Source organism: Sander vitreus, chromosome 6 (genome assembly GCF_031162955.1).
Source record: "Sander vitreus isolate 19-12246 chromosome 6, sanVit1, whole genome shotgun sequence".
In the NCBI taxonomy this organism is placed as follows: domain Eukaryota; kingdom Metazoa; phylum Chordata; class Actinopteri; order Perciformes; family Percidae; genus Sander; species Sander vitreus.
The window spans coordinates 11,604,000-11,616,069 of record NC_135860.1 but is presented as its reverse complement, the minus strand read 5'-3'; positions in this window follow the sequence as shown (position 1 = coordinate 11,616,069).

The window sequence follows — 12,070 nt, the reverse complement described above, 5'->3', positions numbered from 1 at the left end:
GGGGGTTGAAACCACACACACGCAGAGGCACTCAGTCTTAGTTTGTTTTCATGTCATGGAGGGAGAAATTCTGATGATTGTGCGAGGAACTGAAATGGCAGCTTTTCTGCCGAGTGAGAAGCACATCAAGAAATAGAGGGCTCCTGAAGAGCAAAAAGAAGCCAGTGCCAACAATCTAGCTGCTCTTCAATCCTTTTCTGAGATAGTCAACCGGTTGATAAATACATGATTTTTCCCTAGCAAATCTTGAGAGCTGATATTTTAGGGGAGTGCCATTTATCGTACCTGCTGCCAAACATTGAAACTGAGAACACACCAAACACACAGACCTGTAATGAAATTGTAGATGCCGGAGGTGAAATCATGAGCAGCCTGACTGAAGTATAATGATATATTTGCTGTACAAATGACAGTATATTATCTGTGTCCATTCCTTAGCTCAGACTTAACATTGTGCTTTTTTTTTTTTTTTTCATTCTGGATCGGTGACGAGCACAGATGAGCAAAATTCAAAGATTTTTCCCACTGTGATGCAAAGTCTTGAAAACCAGCTTTCAATGTACTTTACATTTTACAGAGTCCATATTTTAACCTGTATCATGATGTCAGGAATGTTAGCTGACATGCCTGATCTGGTTTTACTTGCAATATGTCTTGGTTGTTAAATAGCAAACACCAAACTGAAGAAATACAGCTGAATTCAGCTATGTTCCAGTGCACATACAATATAATGGCAATTTGGTCACATCTTCCAATAGTAATGTAATAATAGTCAAGGAAATGGCATGGTTATATATTATAGCAATGACATTTGGAGTTGTTACTTTTTAAATACATTCAATGACACTTTTTGATAAAAACAAAAACATCAGTTCACAGGAAATATGTTTAGTGTCACTGAAAACTGACACAGCAAGTGTTTAACTGAATAGCTTTTCTATTTTGCACCTCACTGATGATAATACACACAAACCAACATGCAAGTAAATGATTTAAAATCATGCGTGTACATAGCTGAGAGGAATATAAACGACTGTGTATGCTCGCATGTGTGATGATTTCTACAATTATGTCTACATTATTCGTGGAATACGTATATAGGCTGTACAAGCAGGCAGTGAACGTTTTTTTTAAATTTTTTTTTATCTTGTAACACAACCAAATGAAATTGACAATTATGCAGATTCATGTGGGTAAAATAATATTTAGGAATGTTCTTGTTACAAATGAAAACAATGGTAAACAAGCAGACATACAGTAGCTGCCCTTACCCTGGGCATCCCTTTAGATCTCACCTCTTTTTATATCATAAACACTAAAAATACCCAAGTGACCCTCAGGAGAGGAATGTGCATATTCAGCTCTCACAGCAGTAAACTCGCTGACATCACAGTGTCCCGTGCAGGTGGAGGACACCACGAGCTCCGTTTCTGGATTATGCTTACACCTCCAGGTAAGAGAGTAACGTTAGTAGAGCAGATTTTAAATGTATAAACAGGTTTAAAACTGTTACGTTAAGTTGCTTTGAATTTTAACTGGGGCTTTTACAAAATACTAATATTTGGAGTGTTTTTGTCTGTGGTTTATGTAAACCCTTTGTCGGATGCATTATTAACGTAACGTTAGCGGCCGATGACGTTTTAACCGTTTACTTTTAGTTTGCGTATATTTTTACGATATAACAAGTAAGATACTTTTAGCATTTTCAACCATATATCCATTACTTTTACCATTTACAACGATATACCCACTACTTTTAGCTATTTCAAACGTTTATCCTTACATCCATACATAACTTTTAGCTAGCTTTAGCTTTTTCTAGTGGCGGAATGTAACGTTAGTAACCTTAAAGTCAAGTAACGTTACATTAACAACTTAACTAAAAGTCAATTATAAGGTACTTTACCTGAGTATTGCCATTGTATGGTACTTCTATTCCACTGCATTTATTATAAAGCTGAAGTCCTAACGTTAGTTAATTTGCAAATTTAGATTATTAATACGAACTATTAAACCAAGTACCCAGCAGTGTAAAATCAACCCAACCTTTACCAGCTGCAACATTAAATTTATGTACACATTAATAATCCAGTAATATGAAATGTATTATTCTGAAAAGGGCCATTCTGTATAATGAGTCGTTTTACTAGTGGTGGTAACGATACTAATATAAGTATACTATGCTAATACGTGTGTAACGTTACTTTTACTTGAGTAAGATTGTGAATGCAGGACTTGTAACTTGTAACGATGTGTTATGACACTGCAGTATTGCTACGTTTACATCTGAGTGCTTCTTTAACCACTGGCTATCCAAATCATACTTCCCATTTTTTCCCAATGAGTTGAGCTTGATACTCCACATTCTTTCCACTTGCCTCCTGGCAACTGCAGAAGTACACCCTGGGGTGCAAGTATCCCTGGTTGGGTCACTGGTGTAAACTCTTGTCCAAAAGGTTTATTTTCCAGAGCAAAAGACACCAATAAATGAGGAAATACTACTGTATTATCAGTACTCTTGCCTTCCGATTGAATATAAATTGAATGTTTTTTCTTTTTTTTTCAGTCTGCAATATGGGCTTCTAGTACAAGGTCTACAGTAATGCTATAATGATTTGTCTGAAGGATACACTGCAAATGTAAGTGCAAAACTAGGCTACAATATCCTGGAGGTACATTATAGTAAATCACTGGAATAAAAAATATAGACCTACAGTGAACTTCTATACGGTCTCCGTAAACCCACTTACCACTGAGTCCCCAGAGAAGTACTAAAGTCATGCTTTGTTGATGGCAATTTTATGACATCTTGGCAAGTTAAAGATGCTGGGCACAGCTTTGTTTCCAAGGTAACATGATTTAAAATTCTGTTTGCTTTCTTTAAAAACAATAATTGCAGTGTTACTGTGTTGTGTGTGTTATAATGTCTTCAAATGCTGTAGGAGCATTAATGGATTGATTAATGTATTTATGTACACTAATAATTTTGCCCATAGCATTTCATGCAAATCATGTCTCAGTTAGATGTGATGGAGTTCCTCTCCATCACATCTAACTGAGACATGATTTGCATGAAATGCTATGGGATGTTATGCTATGTTGATTTCGTCCAGCCTTTAAACAAAGAACTAAAGAAACACTGCAATATTGTTCTGAGAGATACAATACAAATACCTCAGCAAAATCATCATGTAGTCATTAAAGGTCAAAGATTTTACCAGTGAAATTCACATATAGCGGTAATGCTACAGGAAAAGGAAAATACCATACATCACTTTAAGGTCAATGTGCTTTATGGGCAGTGCTACACCATATGTCTCTGCTAGAAAAATAATACTGTTTTTATATGGGAGACAGACATATTTTGTTAAGTTATATTTGTAAATACACTACATGAGAGATGTATGCAGAATCTCAAATGACAATGGTTGCACCTCTGCCTGGGGTGTGTTATATATTTGTTAAAAGTCAAAATCACGCATTCATATTTATATTAGCCCTTAGCGGCTCTACTGATATTACTTTCTTTTTTGCACACGCAGCCCATGAGACGTTAGAATGATTAAGATTATACAGTCCCATCTGCAGCATCATGAATTTGTAGATGCATTTCACCAGACTTAAATACTGTATATTTAAGACTGTTTATTTTGTTGGCTGTCTAAAATCAAAGAATCAACATTTGGTCTATCTATTGTTAAATACCATTCAATATTGATATTATCTATTCAGCGATTGATGCTATTTGCTGTGCTCTACAAGTGACATTATATTATAATACTGTAGCTCAGGATTGAAAAACACTTTTTCACTTATCTTATGATAATCCGTCTTAAAAAAATAAAGTCTGAGTTAGGGGGCGTGCAAAAACATGATGTAGTTCTTTGTATTTGACTAAGTGAGCACACTTACTCAGTCTGCTACAGCTGACTTCCCAACTCTATTATCATATCATTGTTATTAATGTATGATTGACCTATTTAAGTAATGGTATACATTTATCATTCTCTATGCTTTGTGATTACATATTTATTGCTTGCACATGCTTCCTCTCCACCCTCTGTCCTTCTCTTATTGTATTTTTCTCCTTTTTCATCATCACTTCCCCATTTTGTCTCTCTGTCTCTCCCTCTCTTACCCCCCTGCGACATAGCCTCTGTCTCTCTCTTTGCTGAGGTGGCTGTACCTGCTGTGACTTTGACAAAGTAGTCTCCACGCGTGTGTTTGTGTGTGTGTTTGCGTGTGCGTGTGCATGCGTGTGTGTGTGAATGCACTGCTTGCACTTGCTTAATTTTTAGTTTGCAAATTTGTCTGACTGTTGCATTTGTTTAAATGTGCATTGAACACATGCATTGTTGTGTGTATGTGTGTGTGAGAGAGAGTAAGCATACTGCAGTATACTTGCACCTACGTCCACTGCTTATGTCATACTATGCATCTGTTCTGTCCTCCATTACTTCTCACTTTTTTCATCCTTGCTCTCTTGCTCACCTCCTTTTTCCCTATGTGCTCCTCTTCTCTTGCGCTCCATCCTCTCTCCCTTTCGCTCCCCCACCTCCCTCTGCCTGTCTCCTCCCTCTCTGTCCCCTCCCTCATGTTTTCTCCTTCCTCTCTCTCATTGATAGTGAAGCATCTGTGACTAGAATACTGAGGAGCTAATCATTATTCCACGAGCACAGAGCGCAGTGCTCTGGCAGAATGTCAATTCTCCCCCCTCCCTCTGTCTTCCTCTCCCTCCTTTCTCTTACATGCTTTTCAAGCAATAGTTAACACAGGAGCCACATTTCTGTTCTACAAAGAGAAAAGTGAGACAACACTCTTACAAATACAATTTGCAAACACTGTGCTCTTAACACCTGCAGCGAAGTGTGTGTAATGGTGGAATAAGGTTTACATTTGTGCCGTGGATGGTATTTGGAGTGTGTGTGTGTGTGCGTGATACGTAGTTGTTATGTAAAAGCGCTCCACATCAATTTGTCAAGAGCAAAGTGGTGTAGGATGGAGATGAGAGAGACAGCTGTTGAATGCATATTTAGAGAAAGGAGGGAGACTAAAACAGAGAGTGACAGCAGATTTTCAGTGGATGCAGTGAGGCCTGAATTGCCAGTGATATTAAGTTATTTTTCCTTATTGTGTTTCTGCATGTTGGATTATCAATAGTTTAAACATAAAATGACTAAGGAAAAATTGCAGCCAGTCACTCTCGCAGAGCAGATTTACTATCACCTAGTCGTGCTGAGAAACAAGAGATGGGTAAATTAGACGACACACACACACGCACACACACACACACACACACACACACACACACACACACACACACACACACACACACACACACACACACACACACACACACTGGGACTGCGGGGCGTGTCATTGTGTGTGATGGAATGGGAGAGACAGCACATGGAGACTCCTCCTGACTTCCTAAAAACTGCAGCTGTGGGTCCCAGCCACGGGTAAAGCTATGTACGCAACCCTCACACACACATACGTACACACACACACACACACACACACACACACACACACACACACACACACACACACACACACACACACACACACACATGCACATAGCCTAATAAATAATTTTAACTTTGCAAGTCGGACGGCATATCTAAACACACACACACACACACACACACACACACACACACACACACACACACACACACACACCAAAAAATGTCATGGCCTAAGGGAACCTCTGGCGTGACATGGCTGCAGCCTAATAGGCTCAAGCATGAGTGAGTAATAGGTGTTCCAGCACTGTCCGCCCACTGGACAAAGACATCTTGAGATGCGCATTATTTTATGAGATGCAAAGTGAATAGGTGAAAACATGATGAAGCATTTGGTGGGGGGGCTGTTTGAGATCAAAGTAGAGGAGACAGCTCAGCATTGTCACATGCTATATTTGCTTCTCTGTTTGATTAGGGGACAGCTTATTGGATGAACCAGAGTTGATGTATCCAAAGGCTCAAATCAGAGGGTAATAGTCAATACGAGAGACACAAATAGGCCCGAACCTTACATTACGTCACTGTGTAAATAAGATGTTTGATTGGACTGGAGCAATGTGGATTATTTAGTAATACACCCATGACAGATTTAGTTGTCATTTTGGTAATTTAAAATCTAACAGCAATCTTGTAACTGAACATTTAAAAAAAAAAAAAAAATCAAATATCACAAATATCACTGTAGGGCAACACAGTGTTGTCACTGGCAATTATAGAGCCACCTCGTGCACAGAGTGACAAAATCAATGATTCAACACACTGTGGTGAGTTTAATAGCCTTGGAAGACATAAAATGCTAAAGGAGCATCGCAAGGGGCTGCAAGGTTAAGAAAACGATCTATATTGAAAAGGCTACTTGGACCTACCAGAGCACCAGAGAGTAACAAAAGCATCATAACGCCAACGTCCCAGTCTGGTTAAGGGGGATAAGACAGCGTAGCGTGATAGAAGTGGGATATGGGAGTTAGGCAGTGACATCATATAGTGTGAGCAGCTTCTCTGGAGACTGCTGTCTGCTTTCAGTGGGCTCATGCTGTTGTGGAGTTGTGCCTTATATGAGTGAACATTATAAATAGTGAGAAGGATGTCAGCTCCATTCAAGGCAGTCCCACATGAAGTGTCAGGGTGCTCTGGTGAGAGGAGAGATGATTTTCAGCAATGTGAGTGTAACGTTACAGTATGTGTGCCCAGTGATGGAAGAACTATTCAAATCATTTATTTAAGTAAAAGTAGAAATACAACAATGTAATATATACTCACTCTGTACTCACTGTGCAGCAAGGCCCTTTCTGGAGTATTGCATTACTATCATATATGTATTAATGTGTTAATAGCATTCTAATTTTGTAGTTGTTTAAAGTGGAGATACTTTTTTCCTCTTTACTTACTGTATAGTAGTATGAACTGTACGTCTGCATGGTAAATCTATGAAAATGCATCACATTTTTATAACATAACACATTTCTGCAACACAGTTGCATGCCATTCCCCATCTCTCTCTCTCGCTCTCTCCTATCATTTCCTGTCATCTCTCTACTGTTAGCTAGCCAAAAAACGACCCCAAAAAAACTTAATTTACAAAGTAACTACTAACTATTGCTTTCAAATAAACGTGGTGGAGTAAAGACTACATTTCCCTCTGAAATCTAGTGCAGTTGAACTAAGTAGCATAAAATGGAACTACTCTGTACTACTGTACAGAATTGTACAGTACTTGATTAAAGTTACTTACTTACATTGCACCACTCTTTACGCCTGCATACATGTTTGATCTAACCTCCTGCTCTGATAGGATTTATGCCTGTGTGTGTATACCTCCACTTTCCCCCCTTGTTTGTGCATATCAGTGACATTATGTCAATATGTGCCTCAGTATGTGAGCCCAATTGTGTTTACATCTGATTCTGTGTGTGTGTGTGTGTGTGTGTGTGTGTGTGTGTAGATATACAGTATATATGTTTGTGTGTGTGTGTCAGTGCGTGATGTGTGTCATAGAGTATGAGGCGAGTCAAGTAGTGTGATAGTGTTTGTCACCCTGAGCATGTAGCCATGTCAAACTCTGTCAGGGTAGTTTACCCTGGCAAGGGATGTAACACATCCCTATGATTACTCTCTCTGTTGGCTTATGTGTGTTTCAGATAGTGTGTGTTTTTTTCATGGCCAGTTTTTTGCCTTTTCCCTTATTTCAAATGCTTATTGCAGACACTGACTGAGAGAGGGGGGGGGGGGGGGCTGAGTTGATATTAATCTTCGAAAAAAAATACCTAGGAGGAGAGAGAGAGAGAGGGAGAAAGAAAGAGTAAAAGAGTGGGTGTTGGGAATGAGAAGGTAGGGAGGGGAGAGAGTGGGAGGGTGCAGTGAGAGAGAGAGCTGATTAAATTGGAGAAAGCCAAAGAGGTACGGGTATGCTATTGAGCAAGGGGAGAGACAGAGAGGGAGAGAGACAGAGGGGAGGGTGATTAAGTGAATGCAGTTTGCCGTCGCGTGTCGCTGTGAAGCGAAGTCCACACACAGGCGGACGTATTGGACCTGAATCAACAAATGGATACAGAAAAAACTGGATGTACACTGCATATGAGGAGACAATAAGGGAGGAGGAAGTCTTTTTTTCTTCATATCCTTTTATTTTTGCATCAGATACTGCTGTGAGGAACCCACAGGGAGGGAAAGGAAAAATAGCGGACAACATTTCTCTCTAACACCCTTGGAAGCTGTAGAGCTGTGAGCCAGAATGGAGTCGACTGTGGGACTCGCTGGGATTGAATATATGCTCAGTAAGTATTTGTATAGGCTGCAGATATCAGTGTATGAGCGTGTCTATATGTGTGTGGATTGGTGCCTCTGGCTTGTGCGCTGCCTCTGATGCTTTTTTCATGAAGAAAGAGAAAATAAGAGAGGAAGAAAGGAATGCAAATGCAGTTGTGCTGCAATGTCTCTTCTTATGTGATATGCTGTTTGCATCACTGAACAGCTTTTTCCCCTTGTTTTTTAAACAACTACCCCAGACTTGACTCTGTGTGTTTGTGCCTCTTCCTCCACAGTGCCGGTGTGTGTGAGTGTGTGAGCTGATATTAGCAGCCCCATTGGTATTCAGTGGAGGGAGCTCCAGGATCTCGCTGCGCCTTTCCCCAGGATGGGATCACAGAGCGGGGATTGTGCTCGCCTGTGGAGAGCCTGCTGAAATGGGTGAGCAATCGTCCTCCTCTCCCTCGCTTTTTCCCTCTTTCCATTTTCTTTCACCTGTTATTTCTCGTTTCTTATATCCCTCTGTCTGCCTCCTTTTCTTCAGTCTGCAGTTATGTACAGAGCATTTTCACCAATGATGGGTCTTCCCTTCGGTTCCTTGTGTCTTTCACCCACTCTTGCTGTGCAATCCACTTCCCTACCACTCCCCCACCTGTTTCCCTTATCTCTCCTTCCATCCTCTTTTCATCCAGCATCCATTTCTCCCCCCTTCCCCCTCATTGAGACATAAACAGATCTGTCCAGTTTGATGGATTTGGACAAAATCTGAATGGCTCACTTCAATTTGTTGCTTCTCTCCCATCATTCCATCTTTGCTTTTTGTCTCTCCTCCCCTCTTCGGCTGTGTACCCCCCCCCCCCCATTTCCATCCCTCTCTCAGTCTATTCTGTTTGAATTCAGACACACAAAAACGTTTGATTGTCTTTGCTGTGTGTGTGTGTGTGTGTGTGTGTGTGTGTGTGTGTGTGTGTGTGTGTGAGAGAGAAAGGATTACTTTTTTTGTGTCAATAATTTTTATAGTGTTTCATGTTTGCTCATCTGTGACACAATGCCGAGAGGCAGAGGTGTGTGTTCAGTCTCGGTGTGTGGGATTGGTGGAACATAAGGTTATGAAGTAGATCAATGTGTTTAATTGCTTCAGGCGTGACAGCTGTGACATGTACACGCACACACACACACACACACATACACACAGGCAGGCACACGCTGTCACTCGTTTGACACGCACCTTTGTCTTTGCTCCTTGCTGATCTACCTTCTGCACACCAATTCACACCCACCTACATCTTTTACACACACACACACACACACACACACACACACACACACACACACACACACACACACACACACATGCAGACACTGAGCACTAACCTAACCAGTGAGCCAACACACACACACACACACAAACATGGTCTCATCCTAAATGGTCCTAAGAGGATATGGGTGTCACAGGAGGGTCACATCTATCCACACAGCAGTATTGATTGCAGCTGATACACTGAATGGCCTCTAATTTTTCATTTTAAATGGACCATCACCTCACTAGACTCTGGAAAAAGGAAGAAGTCACTAAACCTATTTAATGATTGCATTTTGTTCTGTTAAAAGAGGCAATATTGTCACTGCATTGCTCTAAGTTCCTGGCTACATTTAAAGCAATGCATGCTGTCTCTGTGCTGTTCTGAATTAGGAAGGTATTCATCATGCAGCTGTGAGCTTTTTAATTAGAATTCAAAATTACTTTTGTATATTCAACAGGTGCAAACTGTTGCATAGTAACAGAGGCGAAACTACCTGTTGGGTAGTTAGGATTTGACATTTTGCTGCTACTTTCACATTTAGGCAATGTATTTAACAAAAGGCGATATGATTTATTAGGAAATGAAAAAAAAGTCAACAGGCATCCAAGTCTGTCTAAGCTCAGGCCAACATTAGTTTTGCCAAGTGTAATCTGCATACCTGTCTGCCTGGGATATTGTTAGTTTGAAGGGATATGTCTTTGCACAATATAAGAGAAGAAGAAGAAGAAGACATACCTCCGCGAGGGGGACATTCAGTTTCACTCCGTTATTACACATTACACACAAACAGGCCCGAAATACATGCATACATGCAAACATTACCTATATACATGCATCAATTGCAGAGAATTCAGAGTGACGGGGCTGCCTCACAGGATGGCGCCCCGAGCGGTTGAGGGTTCGGTGCCTTAGGTACACAAATGTGACATTATGCATCATGGAGATGAAAAGTTGATCAAAGTGTAAACAAAATCGGATCAGACTCCCAAAAGGCACTAATCTTTATTTGCTTGCATTAAATGCAAGAGAGCACAATCACATGCCAACTTTAAGACCTGTCAGAAGTCTCAAATGCTGCCTGAAAATCTTACAGTTTAAAAAGATGTGTTACTCCTTAAATCTAAAATCTGTTCAGTTCAGACATTTGTTCCTTTTCTTTGTGAGGACATTCTTTATACTTCTTTATTCTTCTGTTTATTAATATGTAGAATAACATTTCTCAAACAACAGTGCGGCTCGATGATTAATTTAAGAGATTGTATTATTTGCATTTGCCCTAAAACCTAAAAGAAAAAGTATGAATAGTAAAACTCAAAAGCACAGTTTTACCTCGAACAAGTCCAATTGCTTTTATAGTAACAAAATGTTCCAAACCATGATCACTGTATCTTGTATTTTACCAAAACCTGAGTTACTGATTATTACTACTTTCCTATTAGTTCGATGCTAGTCTATACAGGGGCTTTCACTTTTTTTTTTAAGTAGTTTGAACAAATTCTAACTGATATATAATTTGTTAGAATGCAAGACATGTTGCCTTAAATACATTGTAGAAATAACTCTTTTTTGTTCCATACTTTTCATTTGAGGTGCCTCAGCTCCCTCACTTGAGTGACAAGCTAGTGCTAGTATAAGGCAGTTGCATTTTACAAAGTTTGCAAACAGCCCTATCATTTTGGGCCATTTCTCCATCTATGGTGTGGAATCCAAAATGCTTCCTCCAATTACCTCTGAGATTATGTCATGATTATCCATTCAGCACCACTCTCATGTCCCTCTCAACAAAAGTTCACTGAGGGCAGCACGGCTTGCAGTGGAACAGAGGGACAGTGTTGTTTTTTAAAGATTTTTTTGTGCATTTTAGGCTTTTAATTGACAGGACAGCTGAAGACATTATAGGATAGAAAGAGGGGGATTGACATGCAGTAAAGGGCCATGGGGCGGAATCAAACCCACAGCCACTGCGGTAAGGACTGAGCCTCTGTACATGGGGCACATGCTCAACCAGGTGAGCTACCCAGGCGTCCCAGGGACAGTGTGTTTTAGGAATGACCCCACTGGATTACAAGGCACATCCTATTGCACTTCTACAACGCAATTTTTTTATTCTTTTACATCCTAACAGATCAAATATTTTATGTTTTCCAAAGTACAAATGCTAGTTTGAATTTTGAATAAGAATGACAACTTACACCAGGCTGTCTACACCCATCAAGTATGAATATTTGACCTGACCAATGCTTTGAGCCTGGACTGCAGTCCTCCAGCTGCCTCAGGCACATTCACCAGTCAGAGGTCTTGCTCCGGCCTTCAGTGTGCTCCATCACATGCATCTTGGATACTGTGAAATGTGTTGGACAGCTAACTTGGAATTGAAGAAAAAAACCGGAGAAATGATTGAAAGAAAGCAGGCTAGGTGTAGATATAAGATTGGATATAGGGAATAGAAGAGAGATGTGATGGGGGAGAGTGTTTGAAGATTAGCTTGTTTGG